The sequence below is a fragment of the Aegilops tauschii genome, chromosome 1 (genome assembly GCF_002575655.3).
Source record: "Aegilops tauschii subsp. strangulata cultivar AL8/78 chromosome 1, Aet v6.0, whole genome shotgun sequence".
NCBI classification, from domain to species: Eukaryota; Viridiplantae; Streptophyta; class Magnoliopsida; order Poales; family Poaceae; genus Aegilops; species Aegilops tauschii.
In genome coordinates this window covers 211892821-211907906 of record NC_053035.3, presented here as the reverse complement: position 1 = coordinate 211907906, position 15086 = coordinate 211892821, and the positions used below count along the sequence as shown (strand labels likewise).

The following is a 15086-nucleotide window of genomic DNA, read 5'->3' as shown; positions in this document are numbered from 1 at the left end:
TGCAAAGGCTTGAAATTATTGAAAATAAAGTTGCTACTGTAGAGTTGATTGAAAATTTGGATAAAAAGATCCACAACCAAATTACCCAATGCGGATCTAAGGTAGGAGTTGCTCTTAAAAAATTTAAAGAAAAGGAACCCATAGTTGACGAAAAGATAGATCAAGATTCCACAAGAATTGATAAAATTGAGGATATTATTACCAACTTAGGGTCTGCCTTTTCTTCCGTGAAAAATACTCCAAAACCTCCTAATGCTAAAATTGCCAAATTGATGTATGTTCCTAAAAATAAGGGTGAAACTTCTAGTAAGGGAAATGCGGATCTCAAATCCATAAGTGTTCACCCCAACTTTCTCGCTATCATTAAGGAACCTTTTGCTACAAATGATTTTCTCGATTTCTTGCCTAGGAGCTTGATCATTAATAAAGAGAAGGAAACTCCTAAGGGTTATAAGTGTTCAATTGAAGAATTGCCTACCAAAGATGATAATACTTAGATCTATTCTTGCCTTTATGCCTAGCTAGGGTCGTTAAACGATAGCGCTTGTTGGGAGGCAACCCAATTTTATTTTTGTTTCTTGATTTTTGGTTCTGTTTAGTAATAAACAATTCATCTAGCCTCTTTTTAGATGTTTTTTCATGTTTTCATTAGTGTTTGTGCCAAGTAGAACCTTTGGGAAGACTTGGGTGAAGTCTTTATGATCTTGCTGTAAAAAACAGAAACTTTAGCGCTCACGAGATTAGCTGCCATTTTTTTACTGGAGAGTGATATTTTGTTGATTATTTTTGCAGATGATTAATAGACAAATTCCTCACGTCCAGCAATTTATTTTAGAAATTTTGGATTTACAGAAGTATACGTTTATCCAGATTACTACAAACTGTTCTGTTTTTGACAGATTCTGTTTTTCGTATGTTGTTTGCTTATTTTGACGAATCTATGGCTAGTATCGGAGGGTATGAACCATAGAGAAGTTGGAATACAGTAGGTTTAACACCAATATAAATAAAGAATGAGTTCATTACAGTACCTTATGATGGTGATTTGCTTTCTTATACTAACGGAGCTCATAAGATTTTCTGTTGAGTTTTGTGTTGTAAAGTTTTCAAGTTTTGTGTAAAGATTTGATGGATTATGGAATAAGGAGTGGCAAGAGCTTAAGCTTGGGGATGCCCAAGGCACCCCAAGGTAAAATTCAAGGACAACCAAAAGCCTAAGCTTGGGGATGCCCCGGAAGGCATCCCCTCTTTCGTCTTCGTCTATCGGTAGCTTTACTTGAGGCTATATTTTTATTCACCACATGATATATGTTTTGCTTGGAGCATCTTGTATGATTTGAATCTTTGCTTTTAGTTTACCACAATCATACTTTCTGTACACACCTTTTGGAAGAGACACACATGAATCAAAATTTATTAGAATACTTTGTGTGCTTCACTTATATCTTTTGAGCTAGATAATTTTGCTCTAGTGCTTCACTTATATCTTTTAGAGCACGGTGGTGGTTTTATTTTATAGAAATTATTGATCTCTCATGCTTCACTTATATTATTTTGAGAGTCTTTTAAAACAGCATGGTAGTTTGCTTTGGCTATAAGATTAGTCCTAATATGATGAACATCCAAGATGGGTATAATAAAAACTATCATATAGAGTGCATTGAATATTATGAGAAGTTTGATACTTGATAATTGTTTTGAGATATGAAGATGGTGATATTAGAGTCATTCTAGTTGAGTAGTTGTGAATTTGAGAAATACTTATTCTAAAGTTTGTGATTCCTGTAGCATGCACGTACAGTGAACCGTTATGTGATGAAGTCGGAGCATGATTTATTTATTGATTGTCTTCCTTATGAGTGGCGGTCGAGGACGAGCGATGGTCTTTTACTACCAATCTATCCCCCTAGGAGCATGCGCGTAGTACTTCGTTTCGATAACTAATAGATTTTTGCAATAAGTATGTGAGTTCTTTATGACTAATGTTGAGTCCATGGATTATACGCACTCTCACCCTTCCACCATTGCTAGCCTCTCTAATACCGCGCACCTTTCGCCGGTATCATACACCTGTTGGAAATATGCCCTAGAGGCAATAATAAATTGGTTATTATTATATTTCCTTGTTCATGATAATCGTTTATTATCCATGCTAGAATTGTATTGATAGGAAACTCAGATACATGTGTGGATACATAGACAACACCATGTCCCTAGTAAGCCTCTAGTTGACTAGCTCGTTGATCAATAGATGGTTACGGTTTCCTGACCATGGACATTGGATGTCGTTGATAACGGGATCACATCATTAGGAGAATGATGTGATGGACAAGACCCAATCCTAAGCCTAGCACAAGATCGTGTAGTTCGTTTGCTCAGAGCTTTTCAAATGTCAAGTATCATTTCCTTAGACCATGAGATTGTGCAACTCCCGGATACCGTAGGAATGCTTTGGGTGTGCCAAACGTCACAACGTAACTGGGTGGCTATAAAGGTGCACTACGGGTATCTCCGAAAGTGTCTGTTGGGTTGGCACGAATCGAGACTGGGATTTGTCACTCCGTGTAAACGGAGAGGTATCTCTGGGCCCACTCGGTAGGACATCATCATAATGTGCATAATGTGACCAAGGAGTTGATCCGGGATGATGTGAGTTACGGAACGAGTAAAGAGACTTGCCGGTAACGAGATTGAACAAGGTATCGGGATACCGACGATCGAATCTCGGGCAAGTAACATACCGATAGACAAAGGGAATTGTATACGGGATTGATTGAATCCCCGACATTGTGGTTCATCCGATGAGATCATCGTGGAACATGTGGGAGCCAACATGGGTATCCAGATCCCGCTGTTGGTTATTGACCGGAGAACGTCTCGGTCATGTCTGCATGGTTCCCGAACCCGTAGGGTCTACACGCTTAAGGTTCGATGACGCTAGGGTTATAGGGAAAGTATGTACGTGGTTACCGAATGTTGTTCGGAGTCCCGGATGAGATCCCGGACGTCACGAGGAGTTCCGGAATGGTCCGGAGGTAAAGATTTATATATGGGAAGTCCTGTTTTGGTCACCGAAAAAGTTTCGGGTGATATCGGTAATGTACCGGGACCACCGGGAGGGTCCCGGGGGTCCACCAAGTGGGGCCACCAGCCCCAGAAGGCTGCGTGGGCCAAGTGTGGGAGGGGACCAGCCCAGGTGGGCTGGTGCGCCCCCCCACCAAGGCCCAAGGCGCATGGGAGAGTGGGAGAGGGCAAACCCTAGGTCCAGATGGGCCTTAGGGCCCATCTAGTGGGGCGCCCCCCTCTCCTCCCCATGGCCGCCCCCCTTGATGGGATCTAGGGCTGGCCGCCTCCTCTTGGGGTGGGAACCCTAGAGGGGGGCGCAGCCCCCTCCCCCCCTATATATAGTTGAGGTTTGGGCTGCCCAAGACACAGGAGAACGTCTCTCTTTCGGCGCAGCCCTACCCCTCTCCCTCCTCCTCCTCTCCCGCGGTGCTTGGCGAAGCCCTGCGGGATTGCCACGCTCCTCCACCACCATCACGCCGTCGTGCTGCTGCTGGATGGAGTCTTCCCCAACCTCTCCCTCTCTCCTTGCTGGATCAAGGCGTGGGAGACGTCACCGGGCTGCACGTGTGTTGAACGCGGAGGCACCATTCTTCGGTGCTTAGATCGGAATCAACCGCGATCTGAATCGCTACGAGTACGACTCCTTCATCCGCGTTCTTGCAACGCTTCCGCATCGCGATCTACAATGGTATGTAGATGCACTCCCCTTCCCCTCGTTGCTAGATTACTCCATAGATTGATCTTGGTGATGCGTAGAAAATTTTGAATTTCTGCTACGTTCCCCAACAACACCCACCATATACCTTCCTCAAAACAGCCACCATACCTACCTATTATGGCATTTCCATAGCCATTCCGAGATATATTGCCATGCAACTTACCACCGTTCCGTTTGTTATGACATGTTCCATCATTGCCATATTGCTTTGCATGATCATGTAGTTGACATCGTATTTGTGGCAAATCCACCTTTATAATTCTTTCATACATGTCACTCTTGATTCATTGCATATCCCGGTACACCGCCGGAGGCATTCACATAGTCATACTTTGTTTTAAGAAAATAAAAGTGTGATGATCATCATTATTAGAGCATTGTCCCAAGTGAGGAAAGGATGATGGAGACTATGATTCCCCCACAAGTCGGGATGAGACTCCGGAGGAAAAAAAGAAAAAAAGAGGCCATAAAAAAAGAGAAAGGCCCAAATAAAAAAAGATGAGAGAAAAAGAGAGAAGGGACAATGTTACTATCCTTTTACCACACTTGTGCTTCAAAGTAGCACCATTATCTTCATAATAGAGTGTCTCCTATGTTGTCACTTTTAAATACTAGTGGGAATTCTACATTATAGAACTTGGCTTGTATATTCCAATGATGGGCTTCCTCAAAAATGCCCTAGGTCTTCGTGAGCAAGCAAGTTGGATGCACACCCACTTAGTTTCTTTTTGAGCTTTCATACACTTATAGCTCTAGTGCATCCGTTGCATGGCAATCCCTACTCACTCACATTGATATCTATTGATGGGCATCTCCATAGCCCGTTGATATGCCTAGTTGATGTGAGACTATCTTCTCTTTTTGTTTTCTCCACAACCACCATTCTATTACACATATAGTGCTATGTCCATGGCTCACGCTCATGTATTACGTCAAGATTGAAAAAGTTTGAGAACATCAAAAGTATGAAACAATTGCTTGGCTTGTCTGATTAAATACTTTGTGTGATGAAGATAGAGCATAGCCAGACTATAGGATTTTATGGGGATAACTTTCTTTGGCCATGTTATTTTGAGAATACACGATTGCTTTGTTAGTATGCTTGAAGTATTATTATTTTCATGTCAATATTAAATTTTTATCTTGAATCTTTCGGATCTGAACATTCATGCCACAATAAAGGAAATTACATTGAGAAATATGCTAGGTAGCATTCCACATCAAAAATTCCGTTTTTATCATTTACCTACTTGAGGACGAGCAGGAATTAAGCTTGGGGATGTTTGATACGTCTCCAACGTATCTATAACTAGCGGGTGCACCCGCGCATTTGCGCGGCTAGATTTTTTACAAATTATTATATGTTTCAGTATTCACTAGATGCTCATAATTAGCTTCCTTAGGCGTATTAGTTTTGCATGCAATCCCATAATCTAAGACACACCTGCCTTATGTTCTCTTTCAGTTACAACCATAACTAATGATCGCTATTTTTTTGGAAAGGAAAACAAATCGCTGGTTGGGTCTCTCTTGAGGTTAGCTCACAACGTCTTCTTCGTTTGAGATTGGATCGCCCAAGTAAACCTGCTCTAATTTTCATGCTGAAACTAATACATGTAACATTATGAGAAGGAAGGCGTAATAATCAGAAAAAAGTCTTTACTTAGAATTCATAGATTATAGAGTGTTGAATGTCCATCAATAATTTTTCATTTGATATTTTCCAAACATTTATTTCTTTTATTTTAAATTAAACATTCTTTATAGTAAGACGCACCCACAAATAAAATCCTTAGAATTTATGTATTTTTGTGCAACCATTTGTTTACTCAACTATATTATTCTACTATATAATTTATATCCATCTAATTAGATTCTTTCCTATGATCCGTGCATTTGGCCTTCAAGGTTATAATATTATTTAAGTTGCAATTGTTATTTTTTTGCGAATTGTGATTGTTTTCCTTTTTCTTTATTAATTCCTTCGTCCCGAATCTTTCTAGGTTATTTGTACTTTTAAACAACATTCCGTTTGCATTTGGCTAGCCATCTTTTTTCCCATATATCGTAGCATTAGTACATGCTCTTCGTACCCTAAAAAAAGTACATGCTCTTCGTCCACTCAAAAAAAAGTACATGCTCTTTGTCCATTGGTCCAATATATAAACTTACTTATCATTTAGTTTACCCAGTCATTCTTACTATTTTTTTACATGGTCATAATCCATCTTTTCAATATAAAACTTTAAATTGTTCCAACGAATGTTGCCTATATAAAATTATGTAGCTCTTAAGTGCAAAAAAGTTCTGTACACTCTACTTATTCCCAATGTTGTAAGAAAACCATCAAAAAGAAAAAGAAGAGAAAATGCTGAGAACAAATATCTTTGTAGTGCTTAACGTGGTATCCATCTCTTGTCTCTGCTTCTAGAAAGATAGAACAGATCCCCTTTTGGTTTTCTATGGTGCTGGTCTTCCAAGCCATGCGTGGCCACGGGGTGGGCAAGGTGGAGCAACGGAGAACGCGGGATGTCCGACGGCGGCGCCGGAGGTTCCTGGTGTGATGGAGGCGTTGCAGATTTCCCGGAAGAATCGTGCAGCCTGGTCTTCCAAGCTGGCTATGCCAAATCAGAGGGCTGCTCGTGCATGAGGAAAGCTTGTAAGGGTGTTCTCTTCGAGTCCATGTCTGGCCGAGTCGGGGACCTGTGTTGGAGCCGCGGTTGTGGCACCGGCCACCAGCGAGGCCGCATCTCGCTGTCGCTGCTGGAAAGACAGAGGGCGGTCGCCGAGAGGCCACAGGCGCCGGGGCAGAGAGCTTTGGCGTTGTGCTGAATGGCCAGTTGTTCGTCATAGGCTGAGAAGAGCAATAGGTATGAATCTCTTTGTAAACTCCCATTTCTCCTTTTGCTTGGCAGCATATGTACTTCATAATTTCAGTTATTTAGTATGCCTGTTAAAGTAATTCCAGAGATATGGTGATATAATTATAAATTACGCAGTTACAATTTCTACTTAGCAGATGTACATACATACTGTTGGTATTCACGTATGGACTATTAGTAGGATGTTTGAATCTATATAGCTATACGACCTGCCATTGATCTCTATTGCATACTATTTATTTTATAGGGTTCAACTTACATTTTTTCTTTCGGGATTGTACTGTCCTTTAATTATTGTCCTCTTTAGCACTTAGCAATTATATGGAACTTTATACAGCAAATGTTATACTCCGCATGACACCAATTTTTTTCTAGTTGATAGTACTACTATTTGCATTTGTGAAAAATTCTATTGTGACATTCCATCCAATTAATATTTTCTTTTCTTATTTCCAGTTTACAAAACCACGATCTGGCGTTCATGTGCATTTACTTGAATAACAAAAATAAATAAAAATATAAGGTCTCGTTGTATACTACTCGTTGAATATCTTCGCTTGGGCATGTTGTCGTTAATCAACATCTTAAACCCTTCTCTATTTTGTGACTCCTGATAACGCCACGGTCAGTTGTCCATGATAGAATACTTACTTAGGCCAAATATAGTCCTGCGCTCACCTTATTGAGGGACTGACCTTGGCTCTTATTTATGGTCATGGCAAGCTTACTAATAGTGTCTTATTTTCAGCACAAACGGTCACTTCGTTTCGCTTGGCGACATGATGATTTTAGATATCCATACCTTGTCGTCTACGTGTGTGTTCCTGTAATTATCCGTGCCTCAGTGTACTTGTTTTCCAGCTTTGTGATAGTTATTCTTGTACCATTGCAGAAACTTGCCGACTGATTGATGTTGTGTCGAAGCATCACTCCTAAAACAACCTTGAATTTGTCTGGTTTAGAATTCCTGAGAATGTCATGCTGTTAAGGAACTCCATTGGACACATGTTCTCCATGATGTTGTAGTTTGTTGTTGCCTCGCATAAGTGTCCAGGCTTAGGTATGTCACATCTTCACCTTATATTTGGCTCATTATGTAGTCATTTATGTTTTTGACAGTTTCATTTCGTTGACACGACATTGTTGTTTCTTCAAAAAAATCGCGATCACGCTAGTTTTGTAGCAACTATGGGTATGTGCTTTTGCCGATCTCTTTTGGGGTATTCAGCCTTATATCCAATCATCTCCTTCATTCGATGTTGCCTTTCCATCGCCAGTTTGTAACATCCATTCTGCAAATTCGGCCATGTTTTCCGTATGTATTTGATCTTCTTATAGATACTTCAGCCGCATGTGCTCAGTTAGGCTAAATATTTTGACGTGATTCCATAGGTATGACCTTACTCTCTGCTATATCTTTCCCTTTGTTAAAATGGGGACGATTTGTCTGAAGTCGCCTCCTAGCACAACTGTCATGCCACCAAATGGCTTTTCGTCGCTGTTTTCGGTTGTGAACCTTAGAATATCCCCAAGGCTTTTGTTTAGTGTCATGAAGCAGTGTTTCTTTGCCATATGAGCTTCATCCCACAACATTAGTGAGGTCTTCTTTATCAGTTCAGCCAAATGTGAGCCTTCTTTTATTTCCCAAGTTTGATTCTTCTGTCATATTTAGTGGAGTGTGTAATCTTAAGTGTGCTGTTCTTCCACCTTGGAGCAGCAACGCTGCAATCCCACATGATGCTACTGCAAGCACTCCTTTTCCTTGTGATCGTAACTTTGTTCTAATTGCTTTGTTGTAACATTTGGTACTTCTATCTCTAGATATTCTTTTAATGACTTTCCTGCCTGCCTCGTTAGTTTTTCTATCTCGATCGGAGCATATGCCTTCTTTTGTTTAGGAGAATTCTTCCCTTGTAGTGGTTATCTTCGGACGTTGCCTCCCATGTTGAATCCCACAACATCTTTGGGCTGGCCACCTCGCAATCGCATATATTGTAGTGAATAGATGACACAATTATGTCCCTGATTCTTAGCTGGATGCTTTGTTGATGCATTCAATCCACTCATTATCGCCATTAAGAACTCCGAGCGCTTGTGTGTTGATTTATATGTTGAGTGAACAAATCCGCGAACTGTTCTAACATCATCAAATGGCGTGGATCGTTTCACTGTGTTTAGAAGCGCTCTTAGGTAGTATCACTACCCCTGGCGGGGTGTGCATGGTATATTCTTCCAATCATATAAGCTCCTTTATCGCTTCTCCCAACTATTTGTTTCGCTTTTCCATGCAAATTTTGATGGGAATTCTGCATAGGTTAATTCTTTTCCTAGCTCGTGTATTTTATTTGCCTCCATCAGAACTACTTTTTGATCTTGGCTTTCTTACTATCCTCTCAATATCAGTCGAGTATGGAAACACAACTTGCTCCTTGCTTTCAAGGTAGAATGGCAGCCTCTTGACTGGTGGATCACGATAGTGTAGTTCAAACTGGAATATCCGCTAGCATGCATGGATTGTTGTTACGTATCTCATCTCTAGGCATTTCTTGATTTGTTATTGTCGTTTTCCACATCCCTTTCCTTTAGCAAGGCTGTTACTTGGTCGTCGCCCTTATGGATGTACTTAAATAGGTTGGCCATATAATCAAAATCTGCTGCTCAAACGGTAGGAGTTTGGAATTTGAGTCTTCTAAGTTTTGTGCCTTCTTCTGCCTGTAAAAAATATGTACAGTTATCCTCTTTCCAAACCATAATATTTTGCCTTCAAACGAATGAAAAAATAGTTATCAGTTAATAAAGTACATATGAATTTTATCCCAAATAATCTTGTTTACTAAACACTCCCTCCGTCCCGAAATGTAAGATGTTTTTTGAGACTGTGATAGTATCAAAAAGCGTCTTACATTTTGGGACGGAGGGAGTAGTATTTACTGAACTCGATGATTCAGGTGAGAAGCGGTTGGCCAGTACTTCGTTGGACGCCGAGTTGCTTGTCATGTGAAGCTGTTGGGCGCTTCGTCAGGCGTCGAGTTGCACGTCGGATGTTTTCTTCGTCGTCTCGGCTTATTCGAGTCTGGCCGGCTTTGATTTTCTAGGTGTTGTGACATGGCGTTGGTGGCTTGGGCGTGTGATTTTTTGGGCAAATTTGACAATTTTGACCTATAATCGAAAGCAAATCACAGAATGAACTGGTTCCGAAACTATTTCACACCCCTAACCCTTTTGTGTAGCGCCCGCCACGCCGGCGCCACACCCTACGGTGCAGCGCCTAGCTCCGGGGCGTTGCATCACTGTCCACCGTGGCAGCCCACGGGCCCGCACCCAGCCGTGCAACGCCTCCGAGCTAGGCGCTGCATCTGTAATGTGCAGCGCCTAGCCGCTAGGCGTTGCACGTGTAATGTGCAGCGCCTAGCGGCTAGGCGCTGCACTGTGACTTATCCAGCCACTTGGCTTGGCCCCCCTCCCCCTCCCCCACCCCCCACCACACACTCTCTCACTCTCTCCCCGAGCTTTGCCCCCTCCCCCCTCTCAAATCTTCTTCCAAATCTTGCAAATTTGAAGAATTTGTCTGTGGATTTCGAAGTCAAATCCTCCCTCAAGGTAATAATCTCCGATCCCCTTGTTTTGATCGAAGTAAAGTTCTCCCATTGCTCATTTGTTGGTAGTTTGGGGAAACCCTAGTTTAGTTTGGATCTAGAGATTTGCATGGAGATGTGAGATGTTTGTTTGCCAATTTTTATGATTAGGTTTTGTTAATATGCTAGGGTTATTCTTATGGGTGTTCTTATGTTGGTGCTAGGTTTAGGTTTAGGGCTAGGGTTATGGTTAGGGTTAGGTTTAGGGTTAGGGTTATGGTTAGGGTTAGGGTTGTTGTTATATATATATATTAGGGTTTGTATTCGGTGTTAATCCATGGATTAGTACTCATGGAAGCAATGTTACCTTGTGTTCATTGCTTATAGGGATGGGAAGAACATGTGTGTTTGTTCATCATGGGGACAAAGACGCCTTTTTGAAAGGCAATAAAGAACCGGACCCGGATGAGCTTGACATTGTGTTTGATAGTAGTCCTAGCTATGCGGAGCTCTTGCAACAAGTTAGGAAAGATTTGAATTGGATGGACCCTAGTGATATCATTGAGTTGGAGGGAAGGCATAATGTTGGTTTTGGAATGCACATCCGTTGGAAGACAATGCATGTAAACTCGGAGCAACGTTGGGTTGCATACAAGGAGACGGTGGCCGAATCACTAGACAAAGCTCTTGAGTTATTTGCAACGAAGAAGGTTGAGTCAAGTTTGCATTTGGACTTGAACCGGAACCCCTCCCCTTTGGTTGCTAGTAGCCCCCCACCCTTGAAGCAAGATGAAATTGTTGAACCTCTTTTGACCCAAGAAGTGAGGCCAACATTGAGCCCGTGTAGAAACAACCAAGATGAATCTTTGCAAGAGGACAACGATGAGTATGCGGACGATGACAATGAAGTTGATCTCCATGACAACAATGTGGGTGATCTCGACAAATATCATTTGCAAGAGACAATGGACCATTCCATCCCTTTTTCCCGTGCATATGCATCGGACTCGGATGACGATGGTCCCGATGAACAAGTTGATGGGGAGGGGTTCACGGTGAAGGAGGCCGAAGCTTTCGAGAAGGTATTTGGTCGGGATCATCGGACTACATTGTTCAAGGATGTTAGTCTCGCGGATGAAGCCGTGGTAGATGGTGGCCAATGTGTAGCTCTTGGGGTTAGGCCAAGCTCTCACCGTGATTTGGTAGACGACCAGAACCGGATTGCTAAAGGTTCTAAGTTCGACAGCTTGTTGGATTTGAAGATGTGGCTCGACAACTACTCGGTTACGCATTATCGTCCACACAAGGTGGTGCACTCGGACGTCAATGTGCGCTACACGGTTGCATGTGCATGTGAAGATGAAAAGGAGGTCCAACTTGGACTTAAAAGAGGCCGTGGTGGTGGTAGAGGTCGTGGAAAGGAGGTCCAACAAGGAGTGGCAAGACGCCGTAGCGGTTGTCCGTGGATTGTGCGTGCAAGACCATGGAAAGGAGGTCCTACTTGGCATGTAGTGAGTTGTGTGCCAACTCACATGTGCCAAGGCAAAAGGGTGGATGGCAAGATTGTGTCCCAAGACCACAAACAACTCACGTCCGAGTTCATCGCTTACAGGCTCTCGAACTCAATATCCACACTTCCAACAATGAGCGTCCAACATGTCATTGACCTTGTGAAAGCCATCTTTCATTACCAAGTGAAATACGGCAAGGCATGGAAGGCGAAGCAAGCCGCATTTAAGATGTTGTATGGTACATGGGAGGAAGCATACAACCGAATCCCTAGGTTGTTGTTAGCCATGGCCGCGACAAACCCGGGCATGGTTCATGTGGTCGAGCCTCATGGGCACCAAACAACAGTTCATGAAGGAAGGAAAGTCAGAGTATTTGGCCGTGCTTTTTGGGCGTTCGAGCAATGTGTGAGGGCTTTCGAACATTGTAGGCCGGTCATCGCAATTGATGGCACGTTCTTGACCGGACAATACAAGGGCACCTTGTTGGTTGCGATAGCAAGTGATGCCAATAACCGGGTGTTGCCATTGGCATTTGCTTTGGTTGAGGTGGAAAACAATGACAACTGGGAGTGGTTTCTACATCTTTTGAGGACGAAGGTGTTACCCGCTCAAAGGGAAATTTGTGTCATATCGGATCGGAATCAAGGAATTCTTAACGCCGTGGAGATTGACATTCCCGGGCATGCTCCGTTGCACCATCGATGATGCATGAGGCACTTTTGTTCGAACTTCTATAGGGCATGTGGCCTTAAGGAGTTGGCCGATGATCTTCAAGATTGTTGTCTCGCTTTTTCCGATAAGCGCTTCGCCACTTTGTACAACAAATTGCTCGCACACAAAAAACTTGATCCCGGGGGTCAAGACTTTCTCAATAGGCACATTCAATACCGGAACAAGTGGGCACGTGCTTTTGATGAAGATGGCCGGAGATACGGTCAAATGACAAGCAATATGGCCGAATGCTTCAATAGGGTGCTCAAAGGTGCACGTGGATTACCCGTGACGGCAATAGTTCAATATACATTTGACAAGATGAATGCGTACTTTGTAAAGTACTCGATGGAAACCGATGCACAGATAGCGGGTGAGAACCCACGGAAGTACAAGTACAAGTTCCCATCCAAAGTTGATGAATGGTTGCTATTTCAATCACGGAAGGCGGACTCAGAAGAAGCTATATTATATGACAATGAGGAGTGGAAGTACGAAGTGAAAGAGCCAGGAGGAACCACAAACGATGACCGGCAACATGGAGGTCGGGCTTTCAAGGTGTCGTTAACACAATGTGATTGCACTTGCGGGAGGCCATTGTTGCTTCATCTCCCATGCTCACATTTGTATGCCGCCGGCCGCGTTAGGAATGTGGACATCAATCACCCACGCACCGTGAGGGAGTCCCAGTTCTCAATCATGACGGTCAAGAAAACATGGGCTCCCCGCTTTCACCCATACTTTGACCAATCACAATGGCCGGAGTATCATGGAGTTCAACTATGGCCGGATCCGGAGTTGAAGGTTGTTAAACGGGGTAGACGTAAGACAAAGCGTCTTAGAGGCGACATGGACGGATGGGGCCATGGTGGGCGCCGCGAAGCGGGCAACGACCAATTCCAAGAGCCTCGTGAGAGCTCCCGTTGTGGGGAGTGCAAAGGTCATGGCCACAACAAAAGAAAATGTACGAAACCAAGGAAAAGGTCCAAGAAAAATGATGCAAGCACAAGCCAACATGGAGCTACACAAGGGAGCCAACCAAGTGGTAGCCAACCTAGTGGTCGCCAACCTAGTGGTAGCCAACCAAGTGGTAGCCAACCAAGTGGTAGCCAACCTAGTGGTAGCCAACAAGTGCCAAGGCAACCAAGTGGTACCCAACAAGTGCCTAGCCAACCAAGTGTTAGCCAACCTAGTGGTAGCCAACAAGTGCCAAGGCAACCAAGTGGTAGCCAACAAGTGCCTAGCCAACCAAGAGGTCGGCAACTTGGACTTACAAGAGGCCGTGGTGGTGGTAGAGGTGGTGGTGGTGGTCTCGGCCGTGGTGGTGGAAGAGCTCGACGTGGTGGTAATGGCCGTGGTGATGGTCTCGGCCTTGGTGATGGTCTTGGCCTTGGTGGTGGACTTGGCCGTGGTGATGGACAAGCGCAAGTTCGTTATAGAGGAATGTTTGGATACCTAGATGGACCGTTTCCGTATGTTCCTCACTAACTATAATGTATCATATGTTCTTGTTTTTCCATATGTTCTTCTTTTCATATTTGCTTCCATTTGTTCTTATTGTCCTTACTAACCATTATGTTCCACTCATTGTAGGTATGGCGGCTTCCCAACCCAACAAACCAACGATGAAGGAGGATGGCGAAGATGAGATGGCCGGATGGTGGGAGAAGGCGGCGAAGAAGCTTAGAGAGGAGGATGCAACCAAGCTAAAGAAGAAGAAGGAAGAGGAGCTTGAGAAGGAGAGGAAGCGAAAACAGAGTGCGGCAAATGCGATGCGCGCTAGGGAGCAAGCGTTGATGAGGCAAGTTGAGGAGGCACAGAAGAAGCGTCAACAAGATTTTGAAGAAAAAACCATGAAGCTTTGGGCAATTGCAGCTGAAAAAGAAGAGAGGGACAAGCAGATATTCATGGAGAGGGTGGTTAAGGAGGCTCACCTCATAAGAAAAAGGGAGGAGGAAGAGGAAGAAGAGAGGAAGAAGAAGAAGGGAAAGGGGCCTTCCTCTACGCAATAGAGCTATGTCTCCTCTTCGATTTGCTTGTGAACTACTATGTCTCCTCTTCGATTTGGTTGTGAACTGCTGTGTGCCGTGAACTACTATGTCTCCTCCTCGATTTGGTTGTAAGAACTACTATGTGCGGTGAACTACTATGTGTCCTCCTTGATTTGGTTGTAAGAACTACTATGTGCGGTGAACTACTATGTGTCCTCCTTGATTTGGTTGTACGAACTACCATGTGTCGTGAAGTAGTATGTGTTATGAACTACTATGTGTCGTGAAGTACTTGGACGCTGCAATCTACCATGTGGCGCCTAGCTGCTGTTGCTCTCTGGATAGCTTAAAAATTCACCAAGTCCAAGTCCAAGTGCCTCAAACTGTAAAGTACCTTCTGTTCTGGCTGCATAGCTACAGACTAGTGCAGCGCCTAGCTAGGAGGCGCCACACTGTACAGTGCAGCGCCTGCGGGCTAGGCGCTGCACGGTACAGTGTGGCGCCTCCTAGCTAGGCGCTGCACAAACACTTAGCGAAATTTTTGCCTGAAACTGTAGGCATATCTTCTGTTGGTTGCTGGATACCTAAAGACATGTGCAGCGCCTAGCACGGAGGCGCCACACTCTATGGTG

The 15086-nt window shown here is 43.6% G+C and overlaps 1 long non-coding RNA gene across 3 annotated transcripts; it reads left to right on the top strand.

Moving 5' to 3' along the window:
• Positions 1-6194: 6194 nt before the first annotated feature.
• Positions 6195-14692, top strand: LOC109782208 (uncharacterized). 3 transcript variants are annotated; one of them, XR_006671125.2, is made up of 3 exons: positions 6195-6654; positions 7559-7726; positions 14057-14692. It is a non-coding gene; the product is annotated as an uncharacterized lncRNA (long non-coding RNA). The 3 variants fall into 3 exon arrangements; XR_002237459.4 differs by lacking the exon at positions 14057-14692 and adding an exon at positions 9615-9850; XR_002237460.4 differs by lacking the exon at positions 14057-14692 and adding an exon at positions 9530-9850.
• Positions 14693-15086: the final 394 nt, after the last annotated feature.